Raw genomic sequence first — 25,197 nt, 5'->3', positions numbered from 1 at the left:
ACTCATATATCATTAGCTCACTTTAGAATACACACTCACTACAATATAGCATGTGAGGCATTTATGAAGCTACTGAAGATATGAAAACACCATTAATCAAGATTTAATTCCCTCTGCCTCTATTTCCCTTCTAGGATGACACCATTTCATTTTAGGAAAAAGAAACATTGTTTTATTTTCTAAGGAACTTGCTGCATTTTGCTAAAGAAGATATTAAATGCCTAGGAAAAGAGAGACTCACAGGTAGGAAAAGTGTTTAACGGATAAAGATCCGGGAGCTGGTATCTGAACTTATTGCGGAGAGATTCCATGTATTGATTAAAGATTAATCAAAGACTATATTTTAAAGTGTGTGGGCATGTGTGTATTTAGAAAATAAGTGTCCTAAATTCTTCTGACTTTATTTCTTCTCAAATGTGGGAGCAATGATTGCTCATTTTCATTTTCCTAAAATAAGTGGCATACCATTTCCTCAATTTTGAATAGCTCTTAAAACACTCAAAATAATTTCATAAATGCAAGGTTTATTAACATACTATCACATTATTCGATGCTTAATAGATATTCAGTAACAAAAGTTGGATAATCTGGAAGCTTCTTTTGAGTGGACTGAGAGATTACCATCCTACTTTATAGATGTAATCAGTGAGGCTCTTAGAGTAAAAGAGATTTGCCCAGAGACCTAAAGCCAGTGAATGCAGAAACTACAAGTGGATTCATGTATTCCTGACTCCTAACACAATAATGCTCCCAATTTAAAAATCTAATTCTTAGAAAGGAAATAAGCAATTCTGAAATTAATTTGAGTGCTCTATTTTAAAGCATAATTAATTCCCCAGCAGCCACAAAGAATTTGTGCTGTCGAATAGAACCTAAATAACCCTCTTTAACTCAAATATGAGCTAGTTGATGAATCTTTGTATTGCATTTGGAGACATCTATATGATTTAGATTAATCTTTCTAATAATCTCTGTAGCAATATTTTCAAAATGAAAATGTCAGTCTTGCTCATTCTTCATGGAATAGAGCAAAAATTTTATTTTCTTTTCTACTACCTTAATTTTTTGGCTTATCACTAGCTCCCTTTAGAATACATATTCTCCTATTCCCAGCTTTCAAACAAAATAAGTTGAGATGCAAAATAAATTTCTGCAATAATAATAATCTCTTGACATCTTGACTAACCCTCTCCAGCATAAATATCAACATATTTTCCAATCATGCAAGTTGTGCTCAAAGCACTTCATTGTCAAGGTACTTTTTTTCTAGCTACAGAAGCTTAAAAATGGGGGCCAATATTGTACTACAAAGGGTTAAACTGCTGCCTACAATGCTGGATCCCATATGGGCACCAGTTCGTGTCTTAGCTGCTCCACTTCCAATTCTCCCTGCTAATGGCTTGAGAAAGCAACAGAGGATGGCCCATGTTCTTGAGCCTCTGCACCCACATGGGAGACCCAGAGACATAAATCACAGTTTATATTCCTAGGTGGCAACTGAGTGTCAGAGAGTACTGCAATCTCACGCAGCTACCTAGGAAATATTTCAGATGAACCTTTCTATCACCTCAATAAATACAAGGGAGTTTCACAGAGTCGTGTTATCTTTTAATTCCATTTTTCACAAACTGTCGCAAGCCCCCTCGTATAGCTAATGACAAGATTACATGTAGATTTATGCTCCCTTCATATTATGTTAAAGTATTCCTAGTTATATAGTATTGCTCATGTCCCTAGGACCGTGGATTCGAGCTCCACAATACTCATTGTCTCCCTGGTAACAGAGCTTTGTTTCCTTGTTGTATAAAACGGACCACAGCTCCATGGGAATTGTTTCACCTTGACACTTTTGGTTACCTTTTGCCTCGGCTTGGCTGGAATTTGGGGAGGAATTTGGCAAGATTCTTATGACTTTTTCCCTCTCAATTTGCCAAACGATGGTTTATCACCCAATAACAGAAATATTTTGCTACAGAAGAAACATAAACAATGTTATTTTAAATGAGTTTGATTCCTATAGAACATTTGTCACTAATATAACTTGGTACACCAAAGATGCTAGTGCAGCTCTAGAGACAAACAGTGGGTTTATCTCACAGCAGAGTCCATTAAAGCTCTGATGATTCTATGGATGGCAGTAACTGTGTCAGAAATGTCATTTGCCATATGACCAAGCCATTACACTCCTTGGAATTTATCCAAATGAAATTAAATCAGCATATGAAAGAGCTATCTTTGCCTCCATGTTTATAGCACCTTAATTCACAACAGCTAAAGTATGGAATCAACCCAGATGTCCAACAACTGATGAGTGGATAAAGAAAACGGTGTATACATATACAACGAAATACCATTCGGCCATTAAAAAAAAAAGAATGAAATCTTGTTTTCTGCAACAAATTGGATGTAATTAGAGACCATTAAGCCAGTCCTCCAAAACCAAATATCATATTTTCCCTGTTTTGTAGTTACTAATACATAGAATACAAAAAAAAGGTAACGTATATGAATGAGACTGACACTTTGAGATTTCACTATTGTTTATAGCCCTTGTCTATATGCCTGAGGAACAGAGATTTTCCCACTCACTACTTGTTGAATTCTTTATTTAATGGAGGGTTAAGCTTGCGATTACAAAGTAAACTGAAAGTATGTCATCATTGAAAAATTAAACGAAAAATAAGAAAAAGTACAAGAAAGAATGGGAGTGAAAGAGAAAAGTTAGGGTAGGAAGTATCATGTTTTTAAAATTGTATATATGAAATAGGGGACGGCGCTGTGGCGCAGCAGATTAAAGCCCTGGCTTGAAACGCCCGCATCCTTTATGGGCGCTGGTTCTAGTCCCAGCTGCTCCTCTTCTGATTCAGCTCTCTGCTATGGCCTGGGAAAACAGTGGAAAATGGCCTAAGTCCTTGGGCCCCGGCACCCACGTGGGAGATCTGGAAAAAATCCTGGCTCCTGGCTTCGGATCGGCGTAGCTCCGGCCATTGCAGCCATCTGGGGAGTGGACCAGTGGATGGAAGATCTCTCTCTGTGTCTCTACCTCTCTCTGTAACACTGTCTTTCAAATAAATAAAATATTTTTAAAAATTGTATATATGAAATACATGGAATGTGGTCCCTTTGTATAATTTTTTGAACATTTTAAACAACAAATGGTGGCTGGCACTGCAGCTCAATAGGCTAATCCTCCACCTAGCAGCGCCGGCACACCAGGTTCTAGTCCCGGTTGGGGCGCCAGATTCTGTCCTGGTTGCCCCTCTTCCAGGCCAGCTCTCTGCTGTGGCCAGGGAGTACAGTGGAGGATGGCCCAAGCACTTGGGCCCTGCACCCCATGGGAGACCAGGATAAGCACCTGGCTCCTGCCTTCGAATCAGCGCAGTGTGCTGGCCGCGGCGGCCACTGGAGGGTGAACCAACAGCAAAGGAAGACCTTTCTCTCTGTCTCTCTCACTGTCCACTCTGCCTGTCAAAGAAAAAAGAAAGAAAGAAAGAAAGAAAGAAAGAAAGAAAGAAAGAAAGAAAGAAAAGAAAAGAAAAGAAAAGAAAAGAAAAGAAAAGAAAAGAAAAGAAAAGAAAAGAAAAGAAAAGAAAAGAAAAGAAAAGAAAAGAAAAGAAAAGAAAAGAAAAAGAAAAAGAAAAAGAAAAAGAAAAAGAAAAAGAAAAAACAAATGGTATTTAAGACACTGTGACTTGACAGAGCTTTGCCTTCATCATCTGCTTTGGATAATCAATACATCAGATTGCCTAAAAAGGAAGCCTATCTAGTGTCTCAGATATTAAGGCCCTTAAAATAAGATTGGTACACACTACCTTCACCCATAACTCTGCTTTATGAGGAAGATCTCAAGTAATCTCGTATTATAATGTAAACAGTATTGATAATTTAAAAATCAAAGCATAACTCTAATACTTTAGAGGGCAGAAGGACTGTTGCATTTTATTGGAAAGAACTGCAAATCAGTGAGTTTATGAAACAAATTTGATAAATGTGATCATGTATCTTTTAGTATATGATGACTAATATTGACAATATTCTTTTGAGTTAACAAAAAATGATGTACCAGACACTGCATGGAGTATTTTACAGTCATAATTCTCCATTCTTTCAGAAATATTGCTCCTTCCACTCTTCAGCTGAGGAGTTGAAACCACAAGCGGTTATCCGGTGAATACTAGACTGATTACCAACACCAGGTTCTTAGACACTGTGTCATTCTGGCTCCCTGAGAAGAATGGAATTGATTTTCAGCATTTCCTGCTCATTTGCTTCCAACCCAACCATCAGTTGCAAACCACAGTGGTTCTAACTCAAGAGCATTGCTCCCATATCTCTTTTGTATATGCCACAACTGACTACAACCAGGATTCTCATTATTTCTACCCTGGACAACTCATAATCTTCCTAAGTGAACATCTCACTGCCTGTATCCTTGCTTTCTATTCTCTTTTATACTTGACTTCCAGATTTATTCTCTTGAACTTCCTGTAATATCTTTATTTTCAAATGTATGCCACATTAAAAATTCCAAGAGTAAAGTGACCAATATTGAAAACCTGGAACTGATAATATAGTACAATTTATGTCAGGCAATTTGTATATAATTCTAATTTTTTTCAGATTTCTAAAGACCGGCTAGGAGAGTAACTTTTCAACAACTAAATACTCTAGTAACATACTAATGATAGTAATTTCAACTATATATGTATTAAAAATAACCCATGCCGGTGTTGTGGCATAACAGGTAAAGCTGTCGCCTGCAGTGCCAGCACCCCATACAGGTGCCGGTTCAAGTCCCAGTGGCTGCTCCACTTCTGATCCAGCTCTCTGCTGTGGCCTGGGAAAGCAGTAGAAGATGGCCCAAGTCCTTGGGCCCCTGCACCCATGTGGGAGACCCAGAAGAAGCTCCTGGCTCTTGGATTTGGATGGGCACAGCTCCGGCCATTGAGGTGATCTGGGGAGTGAACTAGCAGATGGAAGACCTCTCTCTCTCTCTCTCTCTCTCTCTCTCTCTCTCTCTGTTTCTGTCTCTCCTCTCTCTGTGCAACTTTTTCAAGTAAATAAATAAATCTTTTGAAAAATAAACATATATTAGCATTTAGTATTAAACATGTTTATATTTTCAGTACTCTAACAAAGTGAAATTAAGATTACTAAAATTATCAGGTAAATTTTAAAGTTTCAAGGGTCAAATATGATTAGATGCTTCCTACTTTTATGGTTACTTACAGAATTTAATTACAAGTTCTGTTTATTGCTGATATAATAAATTTTGTTTTTAAAAGTCTTAAAACACTTGTGAGATACCAAGCAAAAAGTTAGTAAAGTCCAATTTTGAGCTATATATATTGAAGCAGTGATGTTAATTAAAATCCCAGTCTTCAACACAAACATTTCCTTGGAACTTTTTATCTATCACTGGGGATTATTTAACATGCAGCTTTCCTTCAGAGAGAGGGTCTTTAGTTTCTATTATGTAATTTTTAATTTTTATTAATATAAACAAATTTCCTATGTTATAGTTCTAAGAAGATAATCATACTTCCCTCCCTCCCTCTGTTCTCCTTCAATTCCCTCCTCTTTTTTATCTTCAGTTTTTTCAGACATACTTTGAATCTACTTTATAAGCATATTAATTCACAACTAACCATAATATTCAACAAATAAAAAGTATGAAGATCACAGTTCCACAGGAGTATAAACAGGAGCTAAAAACAACAATCGTATCCCATGATATCTGTTTCATTTCAATAATTTTTGTATTCTATATTAACTGTTATATATCAGAAAAAAACATACAAATGTCTTTTTGGGACTGGCTTATTTCACTAAGCATAATTGCTTCCAGTTTCACGCACTTATGGATTTCATTTTTTTTTCATTCAAACATAGGATTTTATTCTTTCTTATGGCTGAACAGAATTTTTATGTTTTCTTAAGATTTGAATAATCCATAAAGTGCATTGTCAGTAGAGATCCTCCTTGACTTAACAACAAGATGCAAGCTTAATGTAACTCACAGAGTCAACCATCCATTGCCCTATTTATCTAAAGTTGGAAAGAAAAACCAAGGAAGACCATAACTCTGAGTTACAAAGGTGCATATCCCATAATGCAGAAAAATCTGACTGTGCCAAGGAGGGTTCCCATGAGGTAGGAATGCATTGAATCTCAAGTTCTAGAAGAGAATTAATGATAGAAAGGCATTAAATTTGTGTTTAAGGGAATTACCTGGAAAAGAACTGAAGTTAAAGCTCAGAACTGGCTTTGGGATTTGAAAGTGCCAACACATGTAGATCTTATTTATAATGCTAATAAAATATGAGTCTTGTGATAATACCACATTCCAAAGAAACACTTGGAATTGTTGGAGTTATTCTTAGCTGAACCACTTTTAACTACTAACAGGAAGGATGAAGATTTGTGTTGCATCCTACTCTTCCTTAGGTTGTAGAACAGAGAGCAAGATGGTCTACAAGGCTGGCATAAAACTGCAATGAAATCATGTAAATCCGGATTTAGTTTGGAGAGATGCCAAGATGATGGATTAGGGAACAACATACTGTGCCAGGATAGGGATAAACAGTAAAAAATTGTAGGAAGTGCACTCTAACTGGCAAATCAAGGATAAAACCACACTAGAAACCCTACAAGAGGAAGAAGAATGTGTGGACCTGTGTAGAGGATGTAGATGTGCAGCACAAACATGGATACAGCACAACTATAGCAGCCAAGAGATGGAATGGGTATCAGATGGATATGGAGGTAAGACCAGACTACAGCAACCCTTGGTGATAAAGCCAGAGGAAGAGTGTGGCATGAGTTCAGATTGGAGCCCAGGGGGCTAGCAGTTGTTAGAGGTTGTCCATGGACACAGTGGAAGCAGAGGGAGCACATTTGCCTTGCCCCAACTTCCCCATAACAGCACCAACGGCATAGATGAGAAAGGGCAGGTGCCATTTTGTTGGGCCAGAGCTATGGATGATTTCATGCACGTGTACAGCAACTGGCTGAGACAGGATGCTATTTTTCAGCAGTTCAGCAGCAGTGGTGTGGAGAGAGCAACATTTGGCCAGTGGCTCTACTGTATGCACGAGATCTAGAGATTTTAGTCGGGGGAACATTCTGCAGAATTCACTGACTTTGAGCCTCATTGGGAGGTTGCTGGGCAATCATATAGGATAGTGAGGAACCTGTAGCCCTCCAGAATCCAGACACCTACGCATAGCTGTCTTGGGGAACATCTGCCTCTCTCTTGACTCAACAGGTAGGCAAGGCAGAGGGAAAATTCAGCACCCAACAACTGTGGGAGACTTGTGTGCTCAGATTGTGGGGACTCTGTGGTTACATGAGAAGGTACTGTGTGTAATTGGGTCTCTGGGAAATCACTGGATATGGCTCCACATGCTTGGAGCTCATTGGTTGCCTAGAGTAGAATACTGTAATGGGAACTGTGCTCACAGTGAGGGCTGTGCAGATAATTTGTATGGCTCATATGGTGGCACTGATGAATGTTGAACACATTGGGGACTAACAATCAGGCATTGAGATCTTCCACACCCAACTTGGGTGCTACCCTAGATATTTGCCCCACCCTGGAGCACTGACCAGAGCTCCCTGGTCACATCAACCACACACTTGTTGGTATTCACATGAAAGGGCAGACACTCCACTAAGTCACAAAAGCATACCTCAAAGATAAAAGCTATCAGAAAAAAACAAAACAGAAATAAATGCACAAATGCAAAAATTCAAGAAACAGAAATAAGACAGACATCATCACCTTCCCACAAAGGAATACAACAATTCAGTATCAGATTGTGAAGATGAAGAGATTAATGCCAGAAATGGAAATCAATCATAGGATTACTCAAAACCAATCAGAGGCAAATCCACAAACTAAAGATAGCCATACATGAGATGAATGAAGATACCCCTATGAAATCGAGACTTTAGAGAGAAATCAAAATGAATTAGAAATGAAGAACTCAGTAGATCAAATAAAAAATGTGGTAGAAAGCCTTAATGGCAGACTTGATGAGGAAGAAGAAAAAATATCCAAACTAGAAGATAAATCTTTGGAAATTTTATAGTCAAACAAACAAACAAAAACAGAAAACTTAAAACAGTATTGGAGATCTATGAGATACTATCAAATGAGCCAACAAATGGATCATCCTGAGGTGTGGAAAGAGACAATGGACTAGAAGTCCTACTTAGTGAAATAATTGCAGAAAACTTCCAGAATTTGAACAAAGAAAGGGATGTCCAAGTGAAGGAAACACATAGAACTCCTAAAAACATGACCAGCAGAGATCTTCACCATGACATGTTGTAGTCAAACTTTCCATGGTAAAACACTAAGAGCATATTCTAAAATGTGCATTAGAGAAATGCCAGGTTACTTTCAGAGGATCTTCAATTAGACTCACAGCTGACTTCTCATCAGAAACCATACAGGGTAGAAGGGAAATGGTGAGCTACAGGCCAGTCTTAAAATAAAACAATTGTCAACCCAGAATACTGTACTTTGCAAATCTTTCATTCATGAATCAAAGTGAAATAAAGACCTTCCATAACAAACAGAAATTGGAAGAAATTGTTGCTACTCGTCCAGCCTTATAAAAGATGTCTAATGATGAGCTACACACAGAAACACAGAAAGAAAGCATCATTATGGAAGAATGTGAAAGCAGAAAATCCTCCCCAGGAAAAGGATAAAAAAAATCCAAAGTGAACAATAGGAATATTTCTGGAAAAATGGCAGAGCCAAGTCATTATCAATAGTCACCTTGAATATAAATGGCCTCAACTCTTCAGTTAAAAGACAGACAGTCTGAATGGATTAAAAAACAAGACCAGTTCCAAGATGGCAGAATAGCAACAGGACAGTCTGATTTATAAGGGGTGTGATTAATATTTTAAAAAGGACAGAAAATAGACTCTTAGGATAAGGCTGCAGGAAAGCCACAGTGGGAGACCTTGGGAGAGCAGTGTCAGTGGTCTGGACCTGTGTTGAGAGAGCAAATACAAAACACAAGATTCATTAACTTAGATCCAGGAAGGAAGACATCTGCCCTGGCAAGCCAGGTGAGAGGGGACTCCATGGACCCACAGTGCTGATAAAATGGGAGGGAGAGATTGGTGAACTGCTTTAGAGTTCCATGTGGATCCCCCATGACAGCAGGCAACCAATCACCCAGAGGCAGGAAAAAAAAGTGGTGGTATGTCTCTCTCCCTCACCCCCTCCCTGCTACAGCAGAGACCTGTGGCCAGTGGGGAGAACTGACATCATTTTTGAACACAGGCAGATGGCAGCTAACCCAGCTACCTGTGCACATCCAGCAATAGCTGCGGTCTCCCTCCGCCAAGCTGGTGAGGGCCACAATTCTATGAAACCAGCATCCCCTTAATTCCTAAACCTGAAAAGGATACAACAGAGAAAGAGAACTACAGAGCAATTCCCATGATGAGCATAGACACAAAAATCCTCAACAAAATACTATCCAATCAAATCCAACAAAACATCAGAAAAATCATCCACCTGGACCAAGAGGGATTTATCCCTGGGATGCAGGGAAGTTTCAGCACTCGTAAATCAATCAATGAGATACCTCACAAAAACAAATTGAAACAAAAAACATACAGTTATCTCAATAGACACAAAGAATTTGATAAAATACAACACCCTTTCATGACGAAAACTCTAAGCAAACTGAGTATGGAAAGAACATTCCTCAACAGAATCAAGGCAATTTATGACAAACCCACAGCCAGCATCCTATTGAATGGGGAAAAGTTGGAAGCATTCCCACTGAGATCCATAACCAGACAAGTATGCCCAACCTACCCATTGCTATTCAATATAGTCCTGAAAGTTTTAGATAGACCCATTAGGTAAGAAAAAGAAATCAAAGGGATACAAAGTGGAAAGGAGGAAGTCAAACTATCCCTAATTACAGATGACATGATTCTATAGGAAATTCAAAATACTCCAAGAGACTATTGGAACTCATAGAAGACTTAGATAAAGTAGCAGAATATAAAATTAACACACAAAAATCAATAGCCTTTGTATACACAGTCAATGCCAGAGCTGAGAAAGAACTTTTTTTTAACTTTTATTTAGTAACTATAAATTTCCAAAGTACAGTTTATGGATTACAAATGGCTTTCCCCCCCATAACTTCCCTCCCACCCACAACCCTCACATCTCCTGAACCCTCTCCCATTCCATTCACATCAAGATTCACTTTCAATTATCTTTATATACAGAAGATCAATTTAGTATACATTAAGTAAAGATTTCATCAGTTTGCACCCACACAGAACATGAAGTGTAAAATACTGTTTGAGTACTAGTTATAGCATTAATTCACATTGGACAACACATTAAGGACAGAGATCCTACATGGGGAGTAAGTGCACAGTGACTCCTGTTGTTGACTTAACAATTTGACACTCTTGTTTATGGCATCAGAAATCTCCCTAGGCTCTTGTCATGAGCTGCCAAGGCTATGGAAGCCTTTTGAGTTCACCAACTCCGATCTTATTTAGACAAGGTCATAGTCAAAGTGGAAGTTCTCTCTTTCCTTCAGAGAAAGGTACCTCCTTCTTTTATGACCCGTTCTTTCTACTGGGATCTCACTCACAGAGATATTTTATTTAGGTCTTTTAAGATCAATCCCAATAACAAGAATTCCAATAAGAATTAAATACCTTTGAATAAATTTAAGGATGTCAAAGATCTCTACAATGAAAATTACAAAACGCTCAAGAAACAAAAGACATTAAAATGGAAAAATCTTAAATGTTCATATATTGAAAGAATCAAGAACATCAAAATGCCCATACTACCAAAAGCAATTTACAGATTCAACTGGACCCCAATCAAAATACCAACAGCATTCTTCACAGATCTAGAACAAATGACACTAAAATTCATATGGAAAGACAAGAGATCCTTAATAGCTAAAGCAATCTTATATGACAAAAAACAAAGTTGGAGGCATCAGAATACCTGATTTCAAGACATACTACAGGGCAGTTATAATAAAAAAAAATAGCCTTGTTCAGCACAAAAACAGACTTGTAGACCAATGGAACAGAATATAAACTCCAGAAATCAATCAATGCATCTACAGTCAACTTATATTTGACAAGAAAACTAAAATCAAACCCTGTAGCAAGGTCAGTCTCTAACAAATGGTTCTTGGGAAACTGGATCTCCACATGCAGAAGTGTGAAACCAGACCCACACCTTATACCTTACACAAAAATTCACTCAAAATGAATCAAAGACCTAAACCTATGACCAGATACCATAAAAATTACTAGAGAACACTGGAGAAACTCCTCAAAGTGTTGGCATAAGCAAAGACTTCTTGGAAAAAAACTCAGAAGCACAGGCAATCAAATCCAAAATTGACAAATGGGATTACATTTAGCTGAGAAGCTTCTGCACTACAAACAGAACACTCAGCAAAGTGAAGAGGTAACTGACAGAATGAGAGAAAATATTTGCAAAATATGCAATTGATAAAGGGTTAACATCCAGAATCTATTAAAAGCTCAAATTCAACAACAACAAAACAAACAATCCAGTTATAAAATGGGCAAAGGACTTCAATAGGCATTTTTCAAGAGAGGAAATTCAAATGGCCAACAAACTTTTAAAATGCTCAGGATCACTAGCCATCAGGGAAACACAAATCAAAGCCATGGTAAGGTTTCACCTCACTCCAGTTAGAATGGCTCTCATATTGAAATCAACAGAAACAAATGCTGTTGAAGATGTGGAGAAAGAGGTACCTGGTCCACTGTTGGAAGGAATGTAAACTGGTACAGCCATTGTGGAAGACAGTATAGAGATACCTCAGATATTGGAATATAGACCTACTATATGATTCAGCCATCTCACTCTGGGAATTTACCCAAACCAAATAAAATCAACATATGAAAGAGTTATCTGTACCAATGTGTTAATTGTAGCACCGTTCACAATAGCTAAAATATGGAATCAACTAACTGTATGTCTACCAACTATTAACTAGATAAAGAAATTATGGAACATATACACTATGTAATTCTACTCAGCTATTAAAAAATTGAATCCTTTCTTTTGCAACAAGATGAATGCAAATGGAAACCATTATTCTTAGTGAAATTAGCCAGTCCAAAATGACAGATATCATATGTTTTCCCTGATCTGAGGTAACAAATAGAGTACTTGAAATGTAATATATTGAGGGGCTGGCACTGTGGTGTAGTGGGTTAATCCTCTACCTGTGGCACCTGCATCCCATATAGGAGCTGGGTTCTAGTCCCAGCTGCTCCTCTTCTGATGCAGCTCTCTGCTATGGCCTGGGAAAGCAGTAAAAGATGGCCCAAGTCCTTGGGTCCCTGCACCCACATGGGAGACCCAGAAAAAGCTCCTGGCTCCTGGCTTTGGATCGGGGTAGCATCAGCCATTACAGCCATCTGGGGAGTGAACAAGCATACGGAAGACCTCTCTCTCTGTCTTGACCTCTCTGTGTAACTCTTTCAAATAAATAAATCTTAAAAAATAAGTAAATAAAAATAAATGTAATATATTGAGGTGAAATGGATATTTTGAGATGATTTTTTACAACCCTGTCTCTTCCATTGAGGAACAGTGTTTTTTTCTCTCTCTCCATACTATTTGTTGAACTCTTTTACCTAGTGAAGGGTTAACTTTATAATCATTGAGTAAACTGAAAATACATATTTGTAAAAATTAAGAGTGAGAATGTGACAGGGAGGAGGAGATAGGGTTGGAGCATGGTGGGAGGGAAGATGAGGGGGATGTGTCATCATGTTCCTACATCTGTATATGTGAAATACATGAAACTTGTATAACTCTAATAAAATTTTTAAAAAAGAAGTTATGTAAATCTAGCCCATGGAGTGTGAAAGTTATTCCTTACATGTTAATATTCCACTTCCAATGGAGCTTGAGTTTAGTAAGATGTTTGTTTCCTTTAAGGGGTTAGTGGACAGCAGTTATAAACTCAACTCTCTAAAAGAAAAACTTCATTCTAACAGGAGGCTCTGCAGATTTACAAGATTTCAGACCATGAAGGAATACATTTTAAAAAGTGGAATTTTGACACTGTTCAACACATTTTTATTGAGTGGGTTTTTTTCAACAGTACTGAAAATACAAGGATGAATAACAATATTTGTGCTCAATGAATTTAGGATGCAAGGACTGGCATCCAGGTAACTCTTCCATTTCTCAGAGGATAGAAATAGATTATCATAGGTTAAGAAATAAAGTTTTGGTCAAAGGTGTAAAGTAATTACATGAGAAGAGATGAGACTTCCTTTCACGACAACTTTTGGTTCTAGTTTTTGAGGTTTTCTTGGCAGTTGACAGAGAGATAAAATGACCTCTGAATCCTGCTCTGATCCCCATGACAACAGATTCGGCAGAGATAAGTGTTATTCCTTTTTTTATTGTGCATGACACACTTCTGCCTTGCTGAAATCTTAGCCTGTTTCATGTTGCTATACCTAAGTATCACACACGGGGCAATTTATAAAGAACAGAAATTTAGTTCTCACACTTCTGTATGCTGGAAGTCCAAGACTAAGGTACCAACAGGTTTAGTTTCTGGTTCCAAGATGGTGACTGATTGCTGCATTGTCTGGAGAGTATGGAGTCTGTGCCCTCCTATGGCACAGGCCGAAGGGGGCAAACCCACTACCATAGCCTTTTTTGTATCATCAGTGATCCATTCGTAAGGACTGAGCATACATCACTAGCCCCCACCTACAAGCACTGTTGAACTGGGGATTAAGTTTCCCACACATGAATCTGGGTCCACAAATTCAGACCATAGATTATATTTTTGATTCTAGAAAGCTGAGAAGGAGGGTTTCAGTCAGCTCCAACTGAAAGCAAACCAAATGGTAACTCTACAGAAATAGTTTTAACACAAGTAAAAATCAGAGGAAATATTCACATTCCTTATTGTTCAGCCGAGTTCATCAACACAGGAAGAGATATATATTATAGTAAAATAAGTTACCTAGTGTCTATTTGGCTGATAGATACCTGGTTCTCTATCTTCTGAAAGCCTGAGATGGAAAAGGGGAACTCGGCCATTAGTAAATGGGGGTTAGCCACTGCTAACCATTGGTTTTGTAAAAAGGTTACCCAAATTTTGCTGGCTCCAACTAACACAAACTCATTATCTCTCAGCCTTAGGGGTCAAATATCCTCAATTTGTCACTCTCAGTTAAAATACAAGTGTTTGCAAAACTGCATTATTTCAGCTTCTAGGAGACAAATCTTTTCTTTGCCTTCTCCAGCTTCTAGAAGTCACCTCCATTCACGCCTACCCTGATATCCTGCTCCTCCATCATCAAAGCCAGCAGCCTAATATCTTTACACTTCTTGTTCACTTTGACTCCTGTCTGTCTTCACATATCCTCCTCCACCTCTCACCTTCTAAGAAACCTTATCTTTACATCAGGACCACCTAGGGAACTTGAGAGTAATCTTCTCATTTCAAGATTCTGAACTTCATTTCATGTGCATAGTCCCTTTTGCCAGGTAAAACCATATGGACCCAGGTTCCAGGTGTTAGGATATAGACATCTTTAGTGGGCCATTAATAACCCTACTCTATGCAGAGTTTCAGAGTAGGATGTCAGTGACAGCAGAAATACACAAATAAGCCATGATGTGACAAATGTCATTTCAACTTTGTCCTCTTATCATCATACGCACACATTTCCTTTTTCTGCTTCTGAGCAACCGTGTCCTCTGCTCTAAACCATCTTTAATTCCAATGACAAAGGACAAAAGAGGCTTATTTCATGAGGTAGCACAGGAGCCTATTAATCATCTACAAATCCTCGACCCCTTATTTTACCAGTAACCTTGACTCTCAGCTGACTTACTTCCGAGTTATCCCTTTCCTTGCCTTTCTTATAATGCTGTCTACCAGTAAGGTGTTACACTCACTTTCCATGCCAATTTATCCTGCAACTATGGAATACATATACAATAGACTGTCATTCAGCCATTTAAAAAGGAAAAAATAATTTCATTTGCAGCAAAATTGATGAAACTGGAGCACTAAGTGAAATAAGCCACATACAGAAAGACAAATATGTTTTGTCTCATATGTAGAAGCTAAAAACTTTAATATGAATATAAAACAGTTATTATCAGAGACTGAAAGGGGTAGTAGGTGAAGACAGAGGGTGGATAATGGGTATCAAATCTAAGTTACACAGAAGGAAAAAGTTCTTAGCGTTACAGAGCATAGTAAGGTAACAATAGTTCACAATTATCTATTATATTTTTATGAGCAAATACAAGAGAGGAATTCCAATATTGCATTCATGAAGCACTATCAAATGGAAGAATGTTGATTAAACTGATTTAATCAGCACATTGTAGATACATGTGTTGATGTTTTGCACTGTACCCCATGACTATTTATAATAATTTTATCTTTTAAACCAAAAATCCCTGGAACTCATATGGAAGCACAAATGGCCTCAGACAGCCAAAGCAATCATGAACAAAAAAAAAAAAAAAACAAAGCTGGAAGTATCACACAAACAGATTTCAGGACTTATGACAGAGCTATTATAACCAAAATAACATGATACTTGCAAAAACAGACAATTTTATCTATAGAACAGAATAGACTCTAGAAGTGACTCATTTTTGACAGATGTGCCCCACACACACACTAGAGAAAAGACAGCTTCTTTAATAAATGGGGGCTGGGTAACTGAAGATCCACATGCAGAAGCCTGAAACACTCCTATCTCCCACCCTCTACAAAAATCAGCTCAACATGTATGAAATACCTAATTATAAAACCTAAAACCCTTAAGGTAGAAGAAATAAACATTACAGAATCTCCAAGGTATTGATAGAAGCAATGAATTTTTGGATAAAACCCCAAAAGCAGTAATAGAGAAATGTGGGTATATCAAACAGAAACTTCCTCCCCAACAGAGCAAACAATCAACAGAGAGAAGAGATAGCTGACAGAACAGGAGAAAATATTTGCAAATTATTCATCTGACAAAGGCTTGGCACTCAGAATATGTAAAGAGCTCAACAAAAACAGACAAACAAAAAAAAAAAAGAAAAGGAAAACCATCAATAACAAAGAAACAAGCAATCCAGTTAAGAAACAGACAAGACTGGTGCTGTGGATCAGCAGGTTAAGCCATCTTCAGTGCCAGCTTTCCCTATGGGTGCCAGTTCATGTCCTGACTGCTCCACTTCCGATCCAGCTCCCTGCTAATGTGCCTGGGAAAGCAGAAGATAGCCCAACAGAGTATACAGATAACTCATGTCAGTCAAGTTTTTTTTTTAAATAAACAGAATTCAACTAAAAAAAAAAAGTAAAAGAACTGCAAATATCCTAGTGAAACATTTGTAAGCCACAGAAGAGGAAATAAGGGAGCAAAGATGCAGGGTCCATGATATCAGTGAAGTTGTACAAGCCCACTCTTATGGAAGCATGCAGAGAAATCTCATTAAGCTTAAACATAAGCTAATGCCCCTCTAAACAGTAAGAAAAGCCAACTGTGGTACAGGATTTTGGGGAATTTAGAGACAACACATATCACATTTTGTCCCACTCTTCTGTCCCCCTCACCAGGTTGCTCTAAAGGCTCTTAGTTTTGAGTGGCATCCTGTTCTTCAGCATTGTGCTACAAGTGACCTTAGCATGCAGGCCTTGGGACCAAGCAGTTAAATGGGACTAAAGGTGTTTGTGGTGATGCTGAGTGTCGTTTACTGCCATATCTAATACAAATCATAGGTTAGACCGACCCATGGCCTCCTACAAACAAAATGAAACTCTTCTGTGCCAGGAAACCCCTCCTCATTTGAGAAGCAATTTTTGATGTACCACTGCACTACTCAGTGGTGACTGAGCATCTGAGCATGAAGTAGCTGGTGATGGTGACTCTGGACATGGCCACCAGGAGCTGCTGCTATCAAATTCAATAAGCCATGAGGTTGAGGCATACTAAGGAATCTGTTGACTGATGGAATCGGTACATTCAGGAACAGGCATGCTCAGGCTCAAAGGATACAAAAGTTAACATAAAAAGGTATGCAAGTCCCTGTATTATCTGCATCTGTTGTCTCCCCCTCTCTTACCCATGCTCAAGTGAAGCAAGAGAAAAATTACGGATGTGTTAGCTAAGTAGAATGACATACACTGCAAAAACATACTGCCCCCACACTACAACACCAATCAGCAGTTGCCTACAGGGCAAGTAGTTAAGGAAATCCTCTCTGTAGGTAGATGTGAGAGCAGCAGCTTGATTTTTCTGCTACATGTGGAGTAAGCAGTGGCCTAAGACACAATCAGGAATCCCTAGCTAGTGATCGGTAATTAGACCGACAGAAGCTAGAAGGCTATAGGAAGTGCATGGAAACATTAAACTAAGAAAATGCTATCTGTAGGATGGACTCATGAGAGTGGATATAAAATGTAGATCTTCAGGGTTGGTGACGTGGTATAGTAGGCTAAGCCTCCACCTGTGGTGCCAGTTTATGTCCCAGCTGCTCTTCTTCTGATCCAGCTCTCCGCTAATGGCCTAGAAAAGCAGAAAATGGGCCAAGTGCTTGGGCCCCTGCACCTACCTGGGAGACCCAGAAAAAGCACCTGGTTTCAGATAGGCCCAGATCAGGTCATTGAGACCATTTGGGGAGTGAACCGACAGATGGAAGACCTTTCCGTCTCTCCTTCTCTCTGTCTATAACTCTACCACAAATGAATAAACCTTTAAAAATGTAGATTTTTGTATTTCAAATGTATGCTTTCCAGGCAGTCTCCACTGCAGGAAAGAGTCTTAATAACCATGACAAACAAGATGGCTCAGACTGGATGTCTACCAATCTGTCCTCAATCACCTTGGTGCTTGTGCAATGGACCATAGAATGGAGCGCCATGATGTCAGTAATGGAAGCTGTGCCTTGAGCCATGGAATGGGATCCCTTTCAGCAAGACTGACTTTGTTACTTCCACTTCTACCTAACTTACCAACATCTATTTTGGAACCACTCTCTTAAGGAGTCAGGTACTTATTTTCAAATTGATTCTCTAAGACCATTTCTACCATCAAGAGATACTAACTTAGGCTTTCCTGAGAGCTCAATGGCAGAAATCACTCAATGGAGGCATGATTCCAGTGATGGAAGCGGTAGACTCCATCAGACACCAATTATATAACCCCTCACATGTTCAGAGATTCAACCCCGATTCAGTCATGGCTACACTGATTTCCTCCCTTTTTTTAGTTTCTTTGGTCTCAAACTTCTGCTTACTTCCAAATAAACTTCTTGTATATAAAACATTACTTCAGACTCTGCTTCTAGGTGATCAGATTGAAACAATGCAGGAAGCATACTACATGGCACTTCAGCTCAAAAATATCCAAAGCTCTTCCTCTCTTTAAAATTCCAAGACCTCACCCTCGTGTATAAGCACCACAGTGTATAGTCCCTACTTCATCATTCCCCCCAACTTCATTGGTCTTTTTAAAATTTTTATTCATTGGTCAGACTCCAAGATGGCAGAATAGGGAGGGAGCACACTGATAGTCCAGGAAAAGATAGTTTAATAAAAGTGGAGATACTGTAGTTTCAGGGAAAGTTAGGGAAAAATCTGCAGAGGAAACTCTTCCAGAACTAGTGGGACACAGTGGACCTATGTGGAGGACACAGGCACCCGCAGCTTGGGACCCCAGCAGCCAAGTCTACGCACAAGCACTGGAAAGGGAGGTGAGGTGAAACTTCAGTAGCCTGAGATACTGGCAGGGAAGTGGCAGGAAGAGCCTAAAGGGAACGAGGCTTGAAGCCCCGTGGAAGAAAGTTCACCAGGCTAACTAGAGGAGAGGATGAATAAATAAATAAATAAATAAATAAATAAATAAATAAATAAATAAAGGGACCGGTACAGACACAATTCTCTCTCTCCACTCACCTTACAAAGGTGAGCAAACAAAAAGCAGGTGCCATTTTGGACACACATAAAAGCTGCACCCACCATCAGCCAAGCAGAAAAATCTGACTCTGGTGAGGAGAAATAACAGGAGGTTAGAACCTAGTGAATGTGTGGAACTAATGAACTGAGACTGTGAAAAAAAAAAAAAAAAGACCTAGAGTGTGTGAGAGGAATCATAGAGTACCAGAGAAGTGAGTACTCGGTGGGAGACGCCACAATCTTGGTAACCTTGGCAACCTGGTGGGGAAGTACAGGGGAATTTGAGCTTACACTGAAGACTGCACAGATCCTTTTTGTGGTCCTTGGGACAGAGCAAACGAATATTATATCCACAGGGGCCAGAGCTCAGAGCTCAGTACTGCCTTCAACTCTGCTCAGCTGTGCAGATTTAATTCCCTTCTGAAGAGAGAGAGAGAGAGAGAGAGAGAGAGATTGATTTACCATGCCTAACCTGGGTGTGTCACCTTTGGCATACCCTTAACCCTGAAGAACCAAACCCACACCCATCACAAGCCTCTAAGGATCCATCAAAAGCAGACAGCCCACTTAATCTAGGGACATAGTATACGGAGAAAACCCACCACAGTGAGGGGAAAAAAAAGAAGAAGAAGAAACTAAAGAATATCTCCACAATGCCAGGCAACACATGCAGAAAATGAGGGAACAAGAACAAGGAAGACATTATGATGCTCCCAAATGAACTAGATACCCCAATTCAAGATTATGAAAATGATGAGATAGAAGAAATGCAAGATACGGATTTCAAAAAATTTATGATAAGAACATATAGCAGTTCTCAAAAACAAATTCTTGAATTATAGAAACCCTTACTGGACAGGATAGAAAATCTCTCTCGTGAAAAGGAAATCTTAAGGAGGAATCAAAATGAAATGAAGAAACTAATAGAACATGAAATTGTGATAGTGAAGAGAAATCATAATGAATTGAAGAATTCAATGGCTCAAATGACAAACATATCAGAGAGCCTTAAAAACAGAATGAGTGAAGCAGAAGAGAGAATAACGGACTTAGAAGACAGAACACAGAAAAGTATACAGTCAAACCAAAGAAAAGAAGAGGAAATTAGAAATCTGAAAAATATTCTCAGGAATCTACAGGATACTATTAAAAAAAAAAAAAAAAACAGCATTCGAATTCTAGAGGTTCCTGAAGCCATGGCGAGAGAGAAAGGATTAGAAGCCCTTTTTTTTAGTGAGATACTAACAGAGAACTTCCTGGGTTTGGAGAAGGACAGAGGCATCCTAGTGCAGGAAGCTCATAGAACCCCTGGTAAACATGACCAAAAGAGATCCTCACCACGACACGTTGTAATTAAACTCACCACAGTGAAACATAAAGAAAAGATCCTAAAATGTGCAAGAGAGAAATGTCAGATTACTCTCAGAGGATCTCCAATCAGACTCACAGCAGACTTTTCTGAAACCCTACAGGCTAGTAGGGAATGGCGAGATATAGCCCAGGTACTAAGAGAGAAAAACTGCCAGCCCAGAATATTATATCCTTCAAAGCTCTCATTTGTGAATGAAGATGAGATAAAGACCTTTCATAGCAAACAGAAATTGAAAGAGGACCTAAATGAAAGATCTCTGCGAGTGAGATCCCAGTAGAAAGAACAGGCCATCAAAGAAGGAGGTACCTTTCTCTGAAGGGAGGAGAGAACTTCCACTTTGACTATGCCCTGTCGGAATAAGATTGAAGTTGGCGAACTCAAAAGGCTTCCATAGCCTTGGCAACTCATGACTAGAGCCTAGGGTGATTACTGATGCCATAAACAAGAGTGTCAATTTCTTAAGTCAACAACAGGAGTCACTGTGCACTTACTCCTCATGTGGGATCTCTGTCCGTAATGTGTGTTCAATGTGAATTAATGCTATAACTAGTATTCAAACAGTATTTTACACTTTATGTTCTGTGTGGGTGCAAACTGATGAAATCTTTACTTAATATATACTAAATTGATCTTCTGTATATAAAGATAATTGAAAGTGAAACTGTTGAAATCTTTACTTAATATATGCTAAATTGATCTTCTGTATATAAAGATAATTAAAAATGAATCTTGATGTGAATGGAAGAGGAGAGGGAGTGGGAGAGGGGAGGGTTGCAGGTTGGAGGGAAGTTATGGGGGGGAGCCATTGTAATCCATAAACTGTACTTTGGAAATTTATATTCATTAAATAAAAGTTAAAAAAATTTTTAAAAAGATAATTGAAAATGAATCTTGATGCGAATGGAATGGGAGAGGGAGCAGGAGATGAGAGGGTTATGGGTGGGAGGGAAGTTATGGGGGAAGAAAGCCATTGTAATCCATAAACTGTACTTTGGAAATTTATATTTATTAAATAAAAGTTAAAAAACGAATTACCTCAAATTTAACTGAATTTGTAAACTTTTTAATAAAGAAAAAAATGTGCTCCTAAAAAAATGTTTTATTCATTGCCATTTCACATTCTTGCCTATTTTTGTTATTTATTCTTCAAAATTAAATTACTTTAAGTGAACAAAATTATACTCAAAGATATTTACAGTGTTCAAAAATGTTTTGAAATAATTATGCATTGTGAAATAGACAAATAAAGCTAATACTTAAAATCTATTTGCTGGGTGGTTTTAAGGTGTATAACAAATGGTCGTTAACAGTTACTATGCTGTACAATTAATCTCTTGAACTTATTCTTCCTATATAAATAAAATTTTGTTTTTCACCAACATCTCCCCAAATCCTTATCCCCTGCTCCCTGTACCATTATTTTTCTTAAGATTTTATTTGGTTATTTTAAGGGTAGAACTATAGAGAGAGGCAGAGACAGAAAGGTCTTCCACCTGCTGGTTCACTCCCTAAATGGCCAAAATGGCCGGAGTTTCTATCAGGTCTCCCACACAGGTGCAGGGGCCCAATCACTTAAGCCATCTTCCACTGCTTTCCCAGGTCATTGCAGAGAGCTGGATTCGAAGAGCAGCAGCTGGATGTGAACCAGTGCCCATATTAGATGCCTGCACCACAGGCAGAGGCTTAGCCTACTAAGCCATAGTACTGGCCTTGGTAAGCACCATTCTACTCTTTGCTTGTATGAGTTCAGCTTCTTTAGATACCACATATAAATGAGATAATGAAGTATTTGTCTTTCTGTGTCTGGTTATTTTCACGCAAATAATGTAGTGCAGTTATATCCATGTCATTGCAAAATGGAAGGATTTCCTCCTCTTAAGGCTGAATAGTATTCCACTCCATGTGTATTATAAACTTTCCATCTGTTCATTGATGAACACAGGTTGTTTTGGTATCTTCACTATTGTAAGGGACGCTACAATGAGCATGGGAATGCAGATTTTTTATACATACTGATTTTACATCCTTTGGATGTGTATGGTATTCCATTTTTAATTTTTTGAGAAATCCATGTTTTTTTCTACAATGGCTACAGTAATTTACATCCACATGAAGAGTACACAGGGTTCAATTTTGTGCATACCCTGATGAACATTTATCTTTTGTCTTTAAAAATATTTGATTATTTGAGAGGCAGAGAGACAGAGATAACAAGAGCAGGTATATCTGTTGGCTCACTCCCCAAATTCCCAAAATGTTCTGGGCAGGACTGAGGAGTTGAAATTAGATGTCATTAACTCAATCCAGATCTCCAACATAGGTGGAAGGGACCCAATGACTTGAGCCATTACCATGCTTCCTAGCAGAGAGCTGGAACCAGAAGCTGAACCCAGGTATCAAACCCAGGCACCTGATGTGGACATGGACATTTTAACTCCAAGATGAAATGCATGATATTCTTTGATAATAGTCATTCTGACAATGCACTTTAAGTTTTCAGTTCCCTGATGATTAGTGATGTCAGAATTTTTTCATATGCTGGTTGGCTATTCACGTATATTTCTATTCAAGCCTTTTGTCCATTTTTTTAAAACTTCACTCATTTACTTCAGAAAAAGACCCATCCCCATGGACAGAAGCTGGAAATTAGGAACTTAATCCAGGACTCCGACATTGTTAGCAGAGACTCAACTATTTGGACCATTACCTGCTGCCTCCCATTGCAGGTATTAGCAGAACCTGAAATTGGGATCAGAGCCAGGATGTGAACCCAGGCACTCCAATGAGAGATGTGAACATACCAACAGCCATGTTAATTGCTAAACCAAATACCTACCCCCATCCATTTTTCAATCATAGCCCCCACTATGTGTTTGACTTCTTGGGGCAGAGACTGTTAGTTACCTACATACTCTCTTTTCTCTTTTGTTCCTACTAAAAGAATTCACAAATTAGGAGATAGGCGATTTGCCCATCTAAAAACCTCCATGGATCACATGACAGCATGGATCCTTTTTTGTATCTAACATCATTCAAGTACCACAGCTGGGATTAACAAACAAAAATTCTTCATTAGCTTCTCAGGAGAACAGAACTGATTAAGCTGGCATGTGGCCCCCAAATCTTCCACCTTTGTTCTCTTCTTGTTGAAAAGATCTAGGGGAAAATGGGGAGTGGACCAACCATCCCAAACACAAGACAGTATGTACATTGAAGTTTTATGTGAGGTTGACAAGAGCAGAGGTGGAAAGAAACTAGGTTCCTGAGTGTATCATGGGCCTTCTATTACAGCCTGTTTTAAGTGATGAAAAGATCAATCCCCATTCGATTAAGTCATTTCAATGTGTTTCCTGTTAAGTACAGCTGGACATAGTTCTAACTGAAGACTGCTTTGTTACTCTACTCCATCCCCATTCTGCATCCTTTCTAATTCTCAAATACAAGCTTGCTTCTACCTCAGATTTGCACTTAGTGTTTCTTCTCTCTGGTGAACTTCTCCTCTAATGTCTCCATGACCTGTGCCACCACTTCACATAGGTCTCCACTCACATGCCACCTCCTTTAGATTTCTTTGAAGTCCCTGTCTAAGATCTCTTTGTCATATCCTTCATTTTCTTTTGCACATCATCTGTTTTTAATCATTTGTTCACATTGGCGTAATATATACTTATATAATGCTCCATATTTATTTGTCTACTGATAGCCTTAAGAATAAAATCATTATATTATTCATTGTTTCATTGCCAAAGCTTAGAAGAGTGTTCAGGATGGTGTGGGCAAACTGGGCACTAAAGCTAGGATTTAACATCTCAGCAAATGTCCATGAGCTTTCATTGTACTTGTCAAACCTGAACATGGCTTAAAAAGCAAGTAGTAAGAAAACCAAACTTTAAAAAATAAAAATATAACAAAAATACCTCATATAAATAAAGAACAAAATATCTTTTAGATAAAAATTTAAACTCGTTAAGAAAGAAACTAGCAAATGAATCCAGCAAAACATAGAAAATATTATATATTATGACAAAGTAGAACTGATGAAAGAATGCAAGGTTGGGTTAACATAAAAAAATCAAGTAATGTAAAATATATATCAGAACAACTTATGAAATCATGTAATAATCCACAGGGGAAGAAAAAGCAGTTGATAAAATCCAGCACTCCTTAATAATACACAATAAACATACTGAGGGACAAGGAATACAAGGAAACTTCCACAACATACCCAACGAGATCAATGAAAATTCCAGATCTAATACCACAAAACACTTTACGCTTCTCTCCCAACACCGAGAATAAAAGGGTGCCCACTGTTTTTACTTCTGTACAACATTATACTAGAGAATCTAGCTAAGGCAATTAGGCAATAAAAGAATAGTTATCCAGAAGCAAAAAGAAAAATAAGGATTATCTCTGTTTTGAGAAGACATGATCTGTAGAAAATCTCCAAGAAAGGGATCCAATAAAAATTATTAAGAAAGGTAAAGTTAGCAAGGTTACACGTTATAGGAAGATACACAAAAATCAATGGTATTTCTATATGATTGCAATTAACAGTCTTAAAATGAAATTAAGAAAATGAGGGTCAGCACTGTGGGGTAGCAGGTAAAGCCTCTGCCTAAAGTGCTGGCATCCCATATGGGTGCTGGTTTGAGTTCTAGCTGTTCCTCTTCTGATCCAACTATTTGCTGTGGCCTAGGAAAGCAGAAGATGGCCCAAAGTGCTTGGGCCCCTGCACCTACGTGAGTGACCCAAAACAAGCTCCAGGCTCCTGGCTTCAGATTGGTCCAGCTCTGGCCATTGCAGCTATTTGGGGAGTGAATTAGC

The sequence above is a fragment of the Oryctolagus cuniculus genome, chromosome 9 (genome assembly GCF_051225735.1).
Source record: "Oryctolagus cuniculus isolate XC-2025 breed Fujian yellow rabbit chromosome 9, ASM5122573v1, whole genome shotgun sequence".
In the NCBI taxonomy this organism is placed as follows: domain Eukaryota; kingdom Metazoa; phylum Chordata; class Mammalia; order Lagomorpha; family Leporidae; genus Oryctolagus; species Oryctolagus cuniculus.
This window is presented reverse-complemented; position numbering follows the sequence as displayed.